This window comes from Pristiophorus japonicus, chromosome 5 (assembly GCF_044704955.1).
Source record: "Pristiophorus japonicus isolate sPriJap1 chromosome 5, sPriJap1.hap1, whole genome shotgun sequence".
NCBI classification, from domain to species: Eukaryota; Metazoa; Chordata; class Chondrichthyes; family Pristiophoridae; genus Pristiophorus; species Pristiophorus japonicus.
The window spans coordinates 193,698,716-193,717,507 of record NC_091981.1 but is presented as its reverse complement, the minus strand read 5'-3'; positions in this window follow the sequence as shown (position 1 = coordinate 193,717,507).

The window sequence follows — 18,792 nt, the reverse complement described above, 5'->3', positions numbered from 1 at the left end:
CTTACCACTACATTTCTATATTTTTTTCCCTGATCTTATAGACCTGGGAGACTCCATCCATTCTACGTGCAGCCTCCATCCAGGTAACTTTAATTTTCACTTTGGCAGAATAGAGACATTCTGCTCCAAAGGGGCGATCCTAACCTTTCCTGCACCTCCTGCTGCAGGACTACAAAGGCTTCCTCGATTAATTATAAAATCATAGAATCATAGAAATTTACAGCACGGAAAGAGGCCATTCAGCCCATCGTGTCTGTGACGGCTGACAAAGAGCTATCCAGACTAATCCCACTGTCCAGCTCTTAGTCCATAGCCTTACAGGTTACGGCACTTCAAGTGCACATCCAAGTACGTTTTAAACGTGGTGAGGGTTTCTCTACCACCCTTTTAGACAGTGACTTCCAGACCCCCAGCACCCTCTGTGTTAAAATCTTTCCCCTTACATCCCCTCTAAACCTCCTAATTGCTTTAAATCTATGCCCCCTGGTTGTTGATCCCTCTGTTAAAGGAAATAGGTTCTTCCTATCCACTCTATCTAGGCCTCTCATAATTTTCCCACATTATACTCCATCTCCAATATTTTGTCCACTCACTTAACCTATCTATATTGCTTTGCAGATGTCCTAACAACTTGCTATCCCACCCATCTTCCTATCATCAGCAAACTTGGCTATATTACACTCAGTCCCTTCATCCAAGTCATTAATATAGACTGTAAATAGTTGCGGCCTCAGCACTGATTCCTGTGGCACCCCACTAGTTACAGTTTGCCAACCTGAAAATGACCCATTTATCCCGACTAGCTGTTTTCTGTAAGTTAGCCAATCCTCTATCCATGCTGATATATTACCCCCAACACTATGTGCTCTTATCTTGTGTAGTATCCTTTTATGTGGCACTTTAATGAATGCCTTTTGGAAATCCAAATACACTACATCTACTGCTTCCCCTTTCTCCACCCTGCTCAAAGAATTCTAATAAATTTGTCAAACTCGATTTCCATTTCATAAAACCATGTTGACTCTGCTTGATTGTATTATGATTTTCTAAATGTCCTGCTACTACTTCCTGAATAATGGATTCCAGCATTTTCCAATGACAGATGTTAGGCTAGCTGGCCTAAAGTTTCCTGTGTTCTGTCTCCCTCCTTTCTCGAATAGGGGCATTACATTTTAGGTTTTCCAATCCGCTGGGACCTTTCCAGAATTCAGAGAATTTTGGAAAATTATAACCAATGCATCCACTATCAGCGTAGCCACTTCTTTTAAGACCCTAGGATGCAGGCCATCGTTGGCTGTACGCTCGCCTCCTCTGACTCCTCTGTCTCTGTCTACGCATTACTCTGCCACCTCTTCGATTTATCCTTTCAGAAACCAGCATGTGAGCAGTTACAAGTAATGGCAGAGAAAGCATAGGACCCATCACTATCAATAATTACTTTCACCAAATTAAACTAATCTCTCTACTCTCTAGAAACATAGAAAATAGGTGCAGGAATAGGCCATTCGGCCCTTCGAACCTGCACCACCATTCAATAAGATCATGGCTGATCATTTCCTCAGTACCCCTTTCCTGCTTTCTCTCCATACCCCTTGATCCCCTTAGCCGTAAGGGCCATATCTAATTCCCTCTTGAATATATCCAATGAACTGGCATCAACAACACTCTGTGGCAGGAAATTCCACAGGTTAATAACTCTGAGTGAAGATGTTTCTCTTGATCTCAATCCCAAATGGCCTATCCCTTATCCGAAGACTGTGTCCCCTAGTTCTGGACTTCCTCAACATCGGAAACATTCTTCCCACATCTAACTTGTCCAGTCCTGTCAGAATCTTATATGTTTCTGTCATGTATTCAACTATCATTAACCCATGTATAAGTTGAGAACATTGACCACTAGGGGCTAACTTGTGGGAGACACTCCTAACCTGGACTTTCAGGTATAAAAGGGGAAGCTCCACCCACTTTCATCACTTGAGGTCTTGGTAATAAATGTAACTGGTCACAGAGTGACCTTCTCTCAAGTATGGGCCTCGTATGCATTTATACTGTATAGTAAGGACATATCATTGGCGAAGAGAAACTGAGATTTAAACATGGCCACTAACAGCACAGATGAGAGGTGCTGTGTTGGTGATGATTGGGACGACTTTATTGAGAGACTACAGCAACGTTTTGTTACTAAGGAATGGTTGGGACAGGATTCGGTCGACAAACGCAGGGCTTATCTCCTGGCGGTTTGTGGATTCAAAATGTACTCCCTGATGAAGGACCTTCTAGCGCCAGAGAAGCCGGCGGACAAGACGTTCGACGAACTCAGTAAATTGATCGGGGAACACCTTAGACCGGCGAGCAGCATGCACATGGCGAGATACCGGTTTTACACGCACTGGCAGCGAGAAGGGCAAAGCGTTCCAGACTTCGTGACAGATCTCCGGCGACTGGCGAGCCTATGTAAGTTCACAGATGCATGCAGAGCGGAGATGCTGCGACACTTTTTTATTGAGGGCATCGGGCATGATGGGGTTTTCAGGAAACTGATTGAGACTAAAGACTTGACCTTGGAAGCAGCGGCTCTGATAGCCCAGACATTTATCTCAGGGGAGGAAGAGACCAGAATGATGTATGATAAAAATCTTGGCTCAAATGTGGCAAACGACCAGGGAGTCAACATTGTTAACACGGCACACAGTTCTCTAGGCAGACAAGGGCAATCGGACATGCCCCAGCATGTAGTCGAACCCAAAGGGGGAATTCGACGGAGACAATGGCTAGCTGAACGGCGATTCATGCCATCGCAATGGACAATGCGGCCAGTAATGGGATCATCAACATCCGTTAATGGTGTGCTTAAGGACAGTCACAGAGACAGTCAGAGACGATCGACTGGTAATGGACCTTTTGTTTCCAACAATGTGGCCTCCAGCTCATGCTGGAGGTGTGGAGGCAAGCACCCAGCCAGGGTTTGCAGGTATCAGCAATATACCTGCAGAAACTGCAATGTCAGCGGTCACTTGGCGTGTATGTGCAGGAAGCCTGCAGCCAGGTTGAAGTACGAGCAGGACGGGCCCAATGTAAGCCCTACAAGGCCAAATGAATACTGCGGAAAATCACTGGAAGTTGAAGCTCAGCGAGTTCATGTGGAGCACATATGCAGTTCATATACCAGGACGCCACCGATAATGCTGAAAGTGCTCCTCAATGGCATTCCAGTATTAATGGAGCTAGACACGGGGGCCAGCCAGTCCCTGATGAGTATCAAACAACTCCAAAGGTTGTGGGTGTCCAAGGCCAGGAGGCCAAAATTATCACCGATTGACGCACAGCTACGGACATAGAAAAAGGAGATCATTCCGGTGCTAGGCAGCACCACGGTAGTCGTGACGCACAAAGATTCGGAGAACAGGCTGACACTCTGGATTGTCCCGGGGGACAGTCCCGCACTACTGGGGAGGAGTTGGCTTGCTGTCATGAACTGGAAATGGGGCAATGTCAATGCAATTTCTTCTGTGGAGCGAGTATCATGCTCACAGGTCCTGGACAAATTTGACTCATTCTTTCAACCCGGCATCGGCACTTTCATGGGGGCCAAGGTAGTGATCCACATAAACCCGGACGCCAGGCCAGTACACCACAAGGCCAGAGCGGTGCTGTACGTGATGCAGGAAAAGATGGAATGCGAATTGGACCGCCTGCTGACGGAAGGCATCATCTCGCCAGTCGAATTCGGTGACTGGGTGAGCCCGATCGTGCCAGTGCTCAAGGCGGATGGGTTGGTCAGGATATGTGACGATTACAAGGCCACCATCAATTCGGTGTCACTCCAAGACCAGTACCCGCTGCCCAGAGCGGAGGACCTCTTTGCGACGCTGTCTGGTGGCAAACTTTTTTCAAAATTGGACCTGACCTTAGCTTTCATGACCCAGGAGCTGGCGAGTGAGTCGAAGAAGCTGACCACCATCATGACACACAAGGGGTTGTTTGAGTACAACAGATGTCCGTTTGGGATTCGCTCGGCCGCCGCGATCTTTCAACGAAATATGGAAAGCCTCCTCAAGTCGATTCCAAGGACAGTAGTTTTTCAAGACGACATGCTCATCACGGGCTGTGATACTGAAGAACACCTCCACAACCTGGAGGTGGTGCTATGCAGACTGGACCGGGTAGGGCTGCGACTGAAAAAGACGAAGTGCGTCTTCTTAGCTCCAGAGGTAGAATTCCTAGGGATGAGGGTAGCAGCAGATGGGATCAGCCCGACTGCGTCCAAGACGGAAGCGATCCAGAGAGCACCCAGACCCCGTAACATGATGGAGCTGCCCAAATTGAGCATGCTGTTCGAGCCGCTACACGTGCTCCTACACAAAGGTCGCGATTGGGTCTGGGGCGACAGCCAGGAAAGGGCTTTTGATAGAGCATGCAATTTGTTATGCTCCAACAATCTGTTAGCATTATATGACCCATGTAAGAAACTTGTTTTAATGTGCGATGCGTCGTCCTATGTGGTCAGGTGTGTGTTGCAGCATGTGAATGCCAATGGTCAGTTACAGCCGGTAGCTTATGCCTCCAGAAGTCTGTCCCAGGCAGCAAGGGGCTACGGGATGGTAGAAAAGGAAGCGCTAGCATGTGTATATGCAGTAAAAAAAATGCACCAGTACCTGTTTGGCAGGAAATTTGAGCTGGAGACAGATCACAAACCCCTAACGTCCCTTTTGGCCGACAACATGGCCATAAATGCGAATGCATCGGCCCGCATACAGAGGTGAGCACTTACGTTAGCCGCCTATGACTACACAATTCGGCACAGACCGGGCACCGAAAATTGTGCCGATGCACTCAGCAGGCTCCAACTATCCACCACTGAGGGGGCAACTGAGCATGATGCTGAGATGGTCATGGCTGTTGAACCTTTCGAAAGCGGAGGCTCACCTGTGACAGCCGTCAGATTAAAGTCTGGACAAATAAAGACCCGTTACTGTCTTTAGTTAAGAAATGTGTCCTGAATGGGGACTGGGCAGTCACGTACGGGGCATGCCCTGAGGAATTTAAACCGTTTCATAGGCGCAAGGATGAACTCTCGATTCAGGCCGATTGCCCACTGTGGGGAAACTGAGTAGTCATGCCCCAGATGGGCAGAGAGGTGTTTATCAGAGAACTTCACAATGAGCACCCGGGTATTGTCACAATGAAGGCAATTGCCAGGTAACACGTTTGGTGGCCTGGGATAGATGCAGACCTGGAACTTTGTGTTCGCAGGTGCAACACGTGTGCTCAGCTGGGCAATGCACCCAGGGAAGCTCCCCTTAGCCCCTGGCGCGCCAAGCCATGGTCACGCATCCATGTGGACTACGCAGGTCCTTTCATGGGAAAAATGTTTTTGGTTGTAGTAGACGCCTACTCCAAATGAATTGAGTGTGCCATTTTAAATTCAAGCACATCCTCTGCCACGGTAGAAAGTCTACGGTCAATGTTCGCCGCCCATGGTCTACTGGATGTCTTGGTCAGCGACAATGGCCCGTGCTTCACAAGCACTGAATTCCAGGACTTCATGGCAGGCAATTGAATCAACCATGTCAGAACAGCACCATTGAAGCCGGCCTCAAACGGCCAGGCGGAATGAGCAGTGCAGATAATCAAACAGGGGATGCTCAGAATCCAAGGGGGTTCCCTACAAAGCCGCTTATCACGCCTCCTGTTGGCCAATAGATTCCGTGCACACTCGCTCACAGGGGTTCCACCCGCAGAGCTGCAAATGAAAAGGACGCTCAAAACCACGTTATCCCTTACACACCCGACTATGAAAGAAATTGTTGAGAGCTAGCGTCAGTCACAATGTGACTACCATGAGAGGAATGCGAAGGTGCGATGTATTGATGTGAATTACCCTGTTTTTGTCCTTAATTACACTGCAGGGCCCAAATGGCTTGCAGGCACTGTGATTGCCAAAGAGGGGAATAGGGTTTTGGTAGTTAAACTTACCAACGGACAAATCTGCCGCAAACACGTGGATCAAACTAAAAGGAACCCCATAGAAGAAGCAGAGGAACAACACGACGTAGATTTTACTCCACCACAGGTGACCGAACACTGGAACCAAGTGGAGGAAAGTCCAGTCACTGTGGGCAGTCCGGACAGGCCTGAGACACAAAAAACAGCAGACACTCAGGCCAGCACCCAACAACCGGAGCCCCAACTCAGGCACTCTACAAGGGAGCGTAAACCACCAGAGAGACTTAACCTGTGATCCCAATAAGACTTTGGGAGGGAGGTGATGTCATGTAATCAACTATCATTGTAACCCATGTATAAGCTGACCGACGTTGTACACCTTGAGAACATTGACCACTGGGGGCGAACTTGTGCGAGACACTGCTAACCTGGACTTTCAGTTATAAAAGTGGAAGCTCCACCCACCTTCATCACTTGAGGTCTTGGTAATAAAGGTAACTGGTTACAGAGTGACATTCTCTCAATTATGGGCTTCGTGTGCATTACACTGTATAGTAAGGACATATCATTGGCGACGAAACCAAAACTGAACACAATATTCCAGGTGAGGCCTTACCAAGACCCTGTACAACTGCAGTAAGACCTCCCTGCTCCTATACTCAAATCCCCTAGCTATGAAGGCCAACATACCATTTGCCTTCTTCACTGCCTGCTGTACCTGCATGCCAACTTTCAATGACTGATGAACGATGACACCCAGGTCTCATTGTACCTCCCCTTTTCCTAATCTGCCACCATTCAGATATTATTCTGCCTTTGTGTTATTGCCACCAAAGTGGACAACCTCACATTTATCCACATTATAGTGTATCTGCCATGCATTTGCCCACTTACCTAACCTGTCCAAGTCACCCTACAGTCTCTTAACGACCTCCTCACAGTACAAACCGCCACCCAGTTTAGTGTCATCTACAAACTTGGAGATATTACACTCAATTCCTTCATCTAAATCATTAATGTATATTGTAAAGAGCAGGGGTCCCAGCACTGAGCCCTGCGGCACTCCACTCGTCACTGTCTGCCATTCTGAAAAGGACCCATTTATCTCAACTCTCTGCTTCCTGTCTGCCAACTAGTTCTCTATCCATGTCTGTACATTACCCCCAGTACCATATGCTTTGATTTTGCACACCAATCTCTTGTGTGGGACCTTGTCAAAAGCCTTTTTGAAAGTCCAAATACACCACATCCACTGGTTCTCCCTTGTCCACTCTACTAGTAATATCCTCAAAAGATTCCAGAAGATTTGTCAAGCATGATTTCCCTTTCATAAATCCATGCTGACCTGTCACTGCTTTCCAAATGCGCTGCTATTTCATCCTTAATAATTGATTCCAACATTTTCACCACTACTGATGTCAGGCTAACCGGTCTATAATTACTCGTTTTCTCTCTTCCTTCCTTTTTAAAAAGTGGTGTTATATTAGCTACCCTCCAGTCCATAGGAACTGATCCAGAGTCGATAGACTGTTGGAAAATGATCACCAATGCATCCACTATTTCTAGGGCCACTTCCTTGAATACAGTGAGATGCAGACTATCAGGCGCCAGGGATTTATCGGCCTTCAATCCCATCAATTTCCCTAACACAATTTCCTGCCTCATAAGGATATCTTTCAGTTCCTCCTTCTCACTAGACCCTCGGTCCCCTAGTACTTCCCGAAAATTGTTTGTGTCTTCCTTCGTGAAGACAGAACCAAAGTATTTGTTCAATTGGTCTGCCATTTCTTTGTTCCTCATTATAAATTCACCTGAATCTGACTGCAAGGGACCTATGTTTGTCTTCACTAATCTTTTTCTCTTCACATATCTATAGAAGCTTTTGCAGTCAGTTTTTATGTTCCCCGCAAGCTTCCTCTGGTATTCTATTTTTCCCCTCTTAATGAAATCCTTTGTCCTCCTCTGCTGAATTCTAAATTGCCCCCAGTCCTTAGGTTTGCTGCTTTTTCTGGCCAATTTATATGCCTCTTCCTTGGATTTAACACTATCCTTAATTTCCCTTGTTAGCCACAGTTGAGCCACCTTCCTCGTTTTATTTTTACTCCAGACAGCGATGTACAATTGTTGAAGTTCATCCTTGTGATCTTTAAATGTTTGCCATTGCCTATCCATAGTCAACCCTTTAAGTATCATTTGCCAGTCAATTCTAGCCAATTCACCCCACATACCATCGAAGTTACCTTTCCTTAAGTTCAGGACCCTAGTTTCTGAATTAACTGTGTCACTCTCCATCTTACTAAAGAATTCTACCATACTATGTTCACTCTTCCCCAAGGGGCCTCGCACAACAAGATTGCTAATTAGTCCTTTCTCATTACACATCACCCAGTCAAGGATGGCCAGCACTATTGTTGGTTCCTCGACATATTGGTCTAGAAAACTATCCCTAATACACTCCAGGAAATCCTCCTCCACCGCATTGCTACCAGTTTGGTTAGCCCAATCTATATGCAGATTAAAGTCACCCATGATAACTGCTGTACCTTTATTGCACGCATCACTTATTTCTTGTTTGATGCTGTCCCCAACCTCACTACTACTGTTCAGTGGTCTGTATACAACTCCCACTAGCGTTTTCTGCCGTTTGGTATTCCGTAGCTCCACCCATACCGATTCAACATCATCCAAGCTAATGTCCTTCCTTAATATTGTATTAATTTCCGCTTAACCAGCAATGCTCCCCCACCTCCTTCTCCTTTCTGTCTATCCTTCCTAAATGTTGATTACCCCTGGATGTTGAGTACCCAGCCTTGGTCACCCTGGAGCCACGTCTCCGTGATGCCAATTACATCATACCTGTTAACTGCTATCTGCGCAGTTAATTCATCCAACTTATTCTGAATACTCCTCGCGTTGAGGCACAGAGCCTTCAGGCTTGTCTTTCTAACACAGTTTGCCCCTTTAGAATTTTACTGTAATGTGGCCCTTTTTTCTTTTTGCCTTGGGTTTCTCTGCCCTCCACTTTTACTTTTCTTCTTTTATCTTTTGCTTCTGCCCCCATTCTACTTCCCTCTGTCTCCCTGCATAAGTTCCCATCCCCCTGCCATATTAGTTTAACTCCTCCCCAACAGCACTAGCAATCATTCCTCCTAGGTCATTGGTTCTGGTCCTGCCCAGGTGCAGACCGTCCAGTTTGAACTGGTCCCACCTCCCCCAGAACTGGTTCCAATGTCCCAGGAATTTGAATCCCTCCCTTCTGCACTACTCCTCAAACCACGTATTCATCTGAGCTATCCTTCGATTCCTACTCTGACTAGCACGTGGCACTGGTAGCAATCCTGAGATTACTATTTTGAGGTCCTACTTTTTAATTTAGCTCCGAGCTCCCTAAATTCGTCTTGTAGTACCTCATCCCATTTTTTACCTATATCGTTGGTACCTATGTGCACCACGACAACTGGCTGTTCACCCTCCCTTTTCAAAATGTCCTGCACCCGCTCCGAAACATCCTTGACCCTTGCACCAGGGAGGCAACATACCATCCTGGAGTCTTGGTTGTGGCTGCAGAAATGTCTATCTATTCCCCTTACAATAGAATCCCCTACCACTATAGCTCTCCCACTCTTTTTCCTGCCCTTCTGTGCAGCAGAGCCACCCACGGTGCCATGAACTTGGCTGCTGCTGCCCTCCCCTGATGAGTCATTCCCCCCAACAGTACCCAAAGTGGTGTATCTGTTTTGTAGGGGGATGACCACAGGAGATGCCTGCACTACCTTCCTTGCAGTGCTCTTCCTGTTGGTCACCCATTCCCTATCTGGCTGTGTACCCTTTACCTGCGGTAAGACCAACTCACTAAACATGCTATTCACGTCATTCTCAGCATCATGGATGCTCCTGAGTAAATCCACCCTCAGCTCCAGTGCCGCAATGCGGTCTGTCAGGAGCTGCAGGCGGATGCACTTCCTGCACATGTAGTCATCAGGGACACCGGAAGCCTCCCTGACTTCCCACATATTACAGGAGGAGCATAACACGTGTCCGAGCTCTTCTGCCATGACTTAACCCTTAAATTAACTTAATTTGGCAACAGCAATGCTAAAAGGTTACTTACTGATAAAGGAAAAAAAAAGAAAACTATTTACCAATCACCAGCCAATCACTTACCCTCTTGTCTGTGACGTCACCTTTCAAATTTTTTCTACTTCTTTTTGCCTTCTCTCCCTGCTGCAGCTGCACCGGCTGGGCCTCTCCGACTGCCTCACGAACTCCCCGCTGGCCTTTTTAGGCCTCTCGACGTTGCTCCTCGATCTCCCGCCTCTCCGACTCTCTCTACTCTCTTTACATTGTATACCAGTCAGTCTAATAGGCCCCAACAATATCAATAATTCTTTTCACAATCCATAAAAGCATTTTTCACAAAAAAATGCCTATATAATAGATACTATCAATATATATACACCATAATATAATATTCTGAGTTGATCTATCTATAAATAACTCTCTAAATAACTCACAATTATTTAGCTTGTCTTTTTCTGTTGCCTCCATCCTTCCTACAATCTTCAAAATGGCATCCGTAGTGCCTATTACCTTCTGTAAAGCCCGGGAAAAGCAACTATTTCTCAGCGATATTTTTGGCTTACCAGCAGCCCGGCGAAGTACCTGCTATATGCCAAAAGTTGGAATGGGCCTTGTGTGGGTGATCATTTCGGTGAAGGGAGCCGAAACTTGAGGGTCTATTATTCCAGCGATGTTTTGGGCCTAGTTTCCATTTTTTGGTAAAAATGGGCAATAGAGGTCCGTTTTGGGCGTTAGATGGGCCTTAGATGGGTGATGTGAAGTGGAAAGTCTAGCCTAAGGTGTTTAAGAGGCCATATGGAATACTTGCCTTTATAAGTCAAGGCATGGAATTCAAGAGCAAGGAGGTTATGCTTGAACTGTATAAAACACTGGTTAGGCCGCAGCTGGAGTACTGTGTGCAGTTCTGGTCATCGCATTACAGGAAAGATGTGACTGCACTGGAAAGGGTGCAGAGGAGATTTACAAGAATGTTCCCTGGACTGGAGAATTTTCAACTGAAGTCGCTTTTTAATAATCAACATTCACATGGAAGGGAAAATGCTGGAAATATCAGATGAGGAAAAATGTCATTGTTCTGAAATGTGGCAAGGGCATTCAGTAATAAAGAGCTCAATTCCCACTATGCCTACAGTATAATGAATTATGTTGAGTGCTAAAGAAAAACAACCTTGTAATATTGTTCTGTTGCCAACATGATGATGAAATCCTTCAGGTGTCTATGACCCAAAAAGTCATATGCTCTACTTTGATGAATAGCATTTAATTATCTTACCAAATCCTGTCAGGTGGACACAAAACATCCAATGGCACTTTTCGAGCAAGATTGAGGTGTTCAACTCGTGCCAGCATTTATCCTTTAACCAACACAACCATTAACAGACTGGCCTGGAAATCTTGGTCTCCCAGGGTCCACACTGAGTGTCTATGGATCCAGGAAGGCATCACAAAAGCCTGTTTTCAGTGCACAATGCGCATGCACTGAAAACCAGCTTTTCTGATCTGTCAAGCTGGAGCTTGACAGATCCAAGGCATATCAGGAGCGAGGACATTTGCAAGGGCAAGATTGCGGGATTTACTCATATCTTGGCCAGCAAATGTCCTCAAAACTCTTGCGCCTGATAAAAGCAGGCGCGTAGCATACTTTTACAGGCGTAAGAGTTTTAAAACATACAAAAATATAATTAAATTAAAAAATACATTTTATTGTTTAAAGACCCTGTCCACCATGATAAGTTTATTTTTAACCCTAATTATAAAACTTTAAAAAAATCAGAAAAATATTATTTTTCTAAGGCATTTATTAACTTTAATTTCAATTAATTTTAATTACGTGAGGTGTGTTTTTTATTTTTTATTATGGTGTTTAGTGTGTTTGTTTTTTTTCCTCATTAATAGCAATGAGAACTCATGGATATGGAGTTTTCATTGCTATTAATGAGAAACCTGTGGAATACTGCACCTGATTAGTTGTACAGTCTGAGAGGGAACCTGGAGGACAGGAGCACGCTTCGCAGCGTGGGAAGAGAAGGCAATCCCACGCTCCTCCGGGACCACCAGGTACATTCGTAGAAATTTTTCACGAAGGAAGACACAAATAACCTTCCGGAAGTACTAGGGGACCAAGGGTCTAGTGAAAAGGAGGAACTGAAGGATATCCTTATTAGGCGGGAAATTGTCTAAGGGAAATTGATGGGATTTAAGGCCGATAAATCCCTGGAGCCTGATAGTCTGCATCTCAGAATACTTAAGGAAGTGGCCCTAGAAATAGTGGATGCATTGGTGATCATTTTCCAACAGTCTATCGATTCTGGATCAGTTCCTATGGACTGGAGGGGAGCTAATGTAACACCACTTTTTAAAAAGAGAGGGAGAGAGAAAGTGGGTAATTATAGACCGGTTAGCCTGACATCAGTAGTGGGGAAAATATTGGAATCAATTATTAAGGATGAAATAACAGCGCATTTGGAAAGCAGAGACAGGATCAGTCCAAGTCAGCATCGAATTATGAAGGGGAAAACATGCTTGACAAATCTTCTGGAATTTTTTGAGGATGTAACTAGTATAGTGGACAAGGGAGAACCAGTGGATGTGGTATGTTTGGACTTTCAAAAGGCTTTTGACAAGGTCCCACACAAGAGATTGGTGTGCAAAATCAAAGCACATGATATTGGGGATAATATACTGATGTGGATAGAGAACTAGTTGGCAGACAGGAAGCAGAGAATGGGGAAAAATGGTTCCTTTTCAGAATGGCAGGCAGTGACTAGTGGGGTGCCGCAGGGCTCAGTGCTGGGACCCCAGCTCTTTACAATATACATTAATGATTTAGATGAAGGAATTGAGTGTTTTATCTCCAAGTTTGTGGATGACACAGGGGAGAGAGAAAACAAGGAATTATAGACCGGTCAGCCTGACATCGGTAGTGGGTAAAATGATGGAATCAATTATTAAGGATGTCATAGCAACGCATTTGGAAAGAGGTGACATGATAGGTCCAAGTCAGCATGGATTTGTGAAAGGGAAATCATGCTTGACACATCTTCTGGAATTTTTTGAGGATGTTTCCAATAGAGTGGACAAGGGAGAACCAGTTGATGTGGTGTATTTGGACTTTCAGAAGGCTTTCGACAAAGTCCCACACAAGAGATTAATGTGCAAAGTTAAAGCACATGGGATTGGGGGAAGTGTGTTGACGTGGATTAAGAACTGGTTGGCAGACAGGAAGCAAAGAGTAGAAGTAAATGGGTACTTTTTAGAATGGCAGGCAGTGACTAGTGGGGTACCGCAAGGTTCTGTGCTAGGGCCCCAGCTGTTTACATTGTACATTAATGATTTAGACGAGGGGATTAAATGTAGTATCTCCAAATTTGCGGATGACACTAAGTTGGGTGGCAGTGTGAGCTGCGAGGAGAATGCTATGAGGCTGCAGAGTGACTTGGAAAGGTTAGGTGACTGGGCAAATGCATGGCAGATGAAGTATAATGTGGATAAATGTAAGGTTATCCACTTTGGTGGTAAAAACAGAGAGACAGACTATTATCTGAATGGTGACAGATTAGAAAAAGGGGAGGTGCAACGAGACCTGGGTGTCATGGTACATCAGTCATTGAAGGTTGGCATGCAGGTACAGCAGGCGGTTAAGAAAACAAATGGCATGTTGGCCTTCATAGCGAGGGGATTTGAGTACAGGGGCAGGGAGGTGTTACTACAGTTGTACAGGGCTTTGGTGAGGCCACACGTGGAGTATTGTGTGCAGTTTTGGTCTCCTAACTTGAGGAAGGACATTCTTGCTATTGAGGGAGTGCAGCGAAGGTTCACCAGACTGATTCCCGGGATGGCGGGACTGACATATCAAGAAAGACTGGATCAACTGAACGTGTATTCACTGGAGTTCAGAAGAATGAGAGGGGATCTCATAGAAACGTTTAAAATTCTGACGGGTTTAGACAGGTTAGATGCAGGAAGAATGTTCCCAATGTTGGGAAAGTCCAGAACCAGGGGTCACAATCTAAGGATAAGGGGTAAGCCATTTAGGACCGAGATGAGGAGAAAGTTCTTCACCTAGAGAGTGGTGAACCTGTGGAAACTCTACCACAGAAAGTTGTTGAGGCCAATTCACTAAATATAGTCAAAAAGGAGTTAGATGTAGTCCTCACTACTAGGGGGAACAAGGGGTATGGCGAGAAAGCAGAAATGGGGTACTGAAGTTACATGTTCAGCCATGAACTCATTGAATGGCGGTGCAGGCTCGAAGGGCCGAATGGTCGACTCCGGCACCTATTTTCTATGTTTCTATGTTTCTCTACACTAAACTGGGTGGCAGTGTGAGCTGTGAAGGGGACGCTAAGAGGCTGCAGGGTGACTTGGACAGGTTAGGTGAGTGGGCAAGTGCATGGCTGATGCAGTATAATGTGGATAAATATGATGTTATCCACTTTGGGGGCAAAAATGCGAAGGCAGAATATTATTTTAATTGCAGCAGATTAGGAAAAGGGCAGGTGCAATGAGACTTGGGTGACATGATTCATCAGTCATTGAAAGTTGGCATACAGGTACAGCAGGCGGTGAAGAAGGCAAATGGTATGTTGGCCTTCATAGCTAGGGGATTTGAGTATAGGAGCAGGGAGGTCTTACTGCAGTTGTACAGGGCCTTGGTGAGGCCTCACCTGGAATATTGTGTTCAGTTTTGGTCTCCTAATCTGAGGAAGGACGTTCTTGCTATTGAGGGAGTGCAGCGAAGGTTCACCAGACTGATTCCCGGGATGGCTGGACTGACATATGAGGAGAGAATGGATCAACTGGGCCTTTATACATTGGAGTTTAGAAGGATGAGGAGGGATCTCATAGAAACATATAAGATTCTGACGGGACGGGACAGGTTAGTTGCGGGTAGAATATTCCCGATGTTGGTGAAGTCCAGAACCAGGGGACGGACACAGTCGTAGGATAAGGGGTAAGCCATTTAAGATTGAGTCGAGGAGAAACTTCTTCACTCAGAGAGTTGCTAACTTGTGGAATTCCCTGCCGCACAGAGTTGTTGATGCAAGTTCATTGGATATATTCAAGAGGGAGTTAGATATGGCTCTTACGGCTAAAGGGATCAAGGGGTATGGAGAGAAAGCTTGAAAGGTTTACTGAGGGAATGATCAGCCATGATCTTATTGAATGGTGGTGCAGGCTCGAAGGGCCGAATGGCCTACTCCTGCACCTATTTTCTATGTTTCTATGTTTCTGTGCATCATCGCGCCAAAGCTCTTCTCAATCTTCCTTGTTGCAATGCTCCATCTCACTCACAACAAGCTCCCCGCTGGAGTGGAACTAAATGATAGAACAAGTGGGAATCTGTACAACCTTCATCACCTCTAGGCTAGATCCATGATCGTCCCACCCTCTGCGCACATTCAGAGGCCGAACTCCAAGCCATCGTCAACACCTTCACTGAGGCATACGAAAGCATGGGCCTTACACTAAGCATCCGAATGACAAAGGTCCTCCACCAACCTGACCCTCTCACACAGTACTGCCCTCTCGGTCATCAAAAACCATGGAGTAGCCTTGGAAACTTGCACCATTGTTCATACCTTGGGAGCCTACTATCAGCAAGGGCACACATCGATGACGAGTTCCAACACCGCCTCCAGTGTGCCATCGCGGCCTTCCGTCGCCTGAGGAAGAGAGTGTTGAAGACCAGGATCTCAAATCTGGCACCAAGCTTATGGTCTACAGGGCAGTAGTGATACCCGCCCTCCTATATGTTTCAGAGATATGGACCATATACAATAGACACCTCAAAGTGCTGGAGAAGTAACAGCAGTGTTGCTTCCGCAAGATCCTGCAAATCCCCTGGGAGAATAGACGCACCAATGTCAGTGTTCGCATCAGGCCAACATCCCCAGCATCGAAGCTTCATTGGATGGCCTATCTCATCCGCATGCCTGACACGAGATCCCCAAAGCAAGCGCTCTACTTGAAACTCCTACATGGCAAGTGAGCCCCAGGTGGACAGAGGAAACGTTACAAGGACACCTCAAAGCCTCCTTGATAAAGTGCAACATCCCCACCGGCACCTGGAAATTCCTGGCCCAAGACCGCAATAAATGGAGGAAGAGCATCCAGGAGGGCATTGAGAATCTCGAGTCTCGTTGCCGAGCGCATGCAAAAAACAAGCACAGACAGCCGGCAGGAGCGTGCGGCAAACCAGACTCCCCACCCACCCCTTCACTCAATGACTGTTTATCCCACCTGTGACAGAGACTATAATTCCCGTAGTGCACTGTTCAGTCAGCTGAGAACTCACTTTTAGAGTGGAAGCAAGTCTTCCTTGATTTCAAGGGACTGCCTATGATGATATGATGATGATACATTGGTTTTAATGTACCAAAATTCTCTGGATTCTGGGGCGGTCCCAGTAGATTGGAAAACCACAAATGCAATGCAGCTATTTAAAAAGGACAGACAAAAAGCAGGAAATTATAGACCAGTTAGCCTAACACCTGGCATTGGGAAAATGCTGGAGTCCATTGTTAAGGAAGCAGCAGCGGGACATTTGGAAAAGCATGATTCAATCAAGCAGAGTCAGCATAGTTTTATGAAAGGGAAATCATGTTTGACAAATTTGCTGGAGTTCTTTGAGGATGTAAAAAGCAGGGTGGATAAGGGGGAACCAGTGGATGTGGTGTATTTGGATTTCAAGAAGGCATTCGATAAGGTGCCACATAAGAGGTTACCGCAAAAGATAAAAACTCGCGGTGTTGGGGGTAATATATTAGCATGGATAGAGGATTGGCTAACTAAGAAAACAGAAAGTCGGGATAAATGGGTCATTTTTCAGTTGGCAAACAGTGACTAGTGGGGTGCCGCAGGGATCGGTGCTAGGTCCTCAACTATTTACAATCTATATTAATGACTTGGATGAAGGGACCGAGTGTACTATAGCCAAGTTTGCTGATGATACAAAGATGGGTGGGAAAGCAAATTGCGAGGACGACACAAAAAATCTGCAAAGGGATATAGACAGGCAATAATTTGGCAGATGGAGTATAATGTGGGAAAATGTGAGGTTATCCACTTCGGCAGAAATAATAGAAAAGTAAATTGTAATTTAAATGGAGAAAAATTGCAAAGTGCTGCAGTAAAGTGAGACCTGGGGGTCATTGTGTATGAAGCACAAAAAATTAGTATACAGGAACAGTAAGTAATCAGGAAGGCAAATGGAATGTTGGCCTTTATTGCAAGGGGGATGGAGTATAAAAGCAGAGAAGTCCTGTGAGGCCACACCTGGAATACTGTGTACAGTTTTGTTCTCCGTATTGACGGAAGGATATATTTGCATTGGAGGCTGTTCAGAGAAGGTTCACGAGGTTGATTCCAGAGATAAGGGGGTTGACTTATGAGGAAAGGTTGAGTAGGTTGAACCTATACACACTGGAGTTCAGAGAATGAGAGGTGATATTATTGAACCTTAAAAGATAATGAGGGGGCTCGACAAAGTGGATGCAGGGAGGATATTTCCACTCATAGGGGAAGCTAAAACTAGGGGACATAGTCATAGAATAAGGGGCCGTCCATTTAAAACTGAGATGAGGAGAAATTTCTTCTCTCAGAGAGTTGTAAATCTATGGAATTCTCTGCCCCAGAGAGCTGTGGAGGCTGGGTCATTGAATATATTTAAGGCGGAGATAGACAGATTTTTGAGCAATAAGGGAGTAAAGGTTTATGGGGAGTGGGCAGGGAAGTGGAGCTGAGCCCATGATCAGATCAGCCATGATCTTATTTAATGACGGAACAGGCTTGAGGGACCAAATGGCATTCTCCTGCTCCTATTTCTTATGTTCTTAGAGCTGCATGTCATCAGGAGCACGAGGGTATCTAACAGCATTTCGAAAATTATCATCCAAGTAGATGTTGCAGGAACCAAGATACCCATGGAAATCGACACTGGTGTATCCATGAGTGTAGTACCGGAATCATAATATCTCGAAAAACTGCGTGATTTTCCATTGGAGAAATCCAAGATAGAGGTGTGACACAACTCAGGAGAGAATATTCTTGTGGTAGGTGATATCACTGTACCGGTGAAATAGAAGGATCAATTTCAGAGATTGTGTCTTTTAGTAATGGCAAGAGACAAGCCTGCCTTACTCAGAAGAAATTGGTTGGGATCACTGAAGCTGAATTGGCGTGAGATTTTTCGTGTTGAAACGAGATTCGCATCGAAGGATGATATCATCAAGAAGTATCCGAAGGTGTTCTGTGAAACAGACAGTTCGATCCAAGACTTCAAGGTGAGTGTCAGGGTATAGAAGGATGCTAGACCAGTTTACTGCAAGCCACATCATATATCATATGCACTGAAGGATAAAGTTGAGCAAGAATTCAAAAGACCAGAGACTGAGAACAAAATAACAAGTAAAACATTAGACATTTTGCGAAGATTATTTTCTTCATATGGCCTCCCAGAAGAAATTGTGTCTGATAATGGACCACAATTTTGTTCAGAAGAATTTGCACAATTCACAAGCTAAATTTGTGTGAAACATACCATGGTTCCACCATACCACCCTGCTTCAAATGGTGCAGCAGAGCGCACAGTACAAATTGTAAAACTTGCCCTCATCAAACAGATGTTGAATCCAAATCCAAAGAAAAGACAGTTGTCATTGGACCACAAATTGGCTAATTTTCTAATTACATATCGTAATACTTCTCATACAACTATGGTAGAACACCAGCTGAGTAGATTCTCAAATGACAGCCACAAACCAG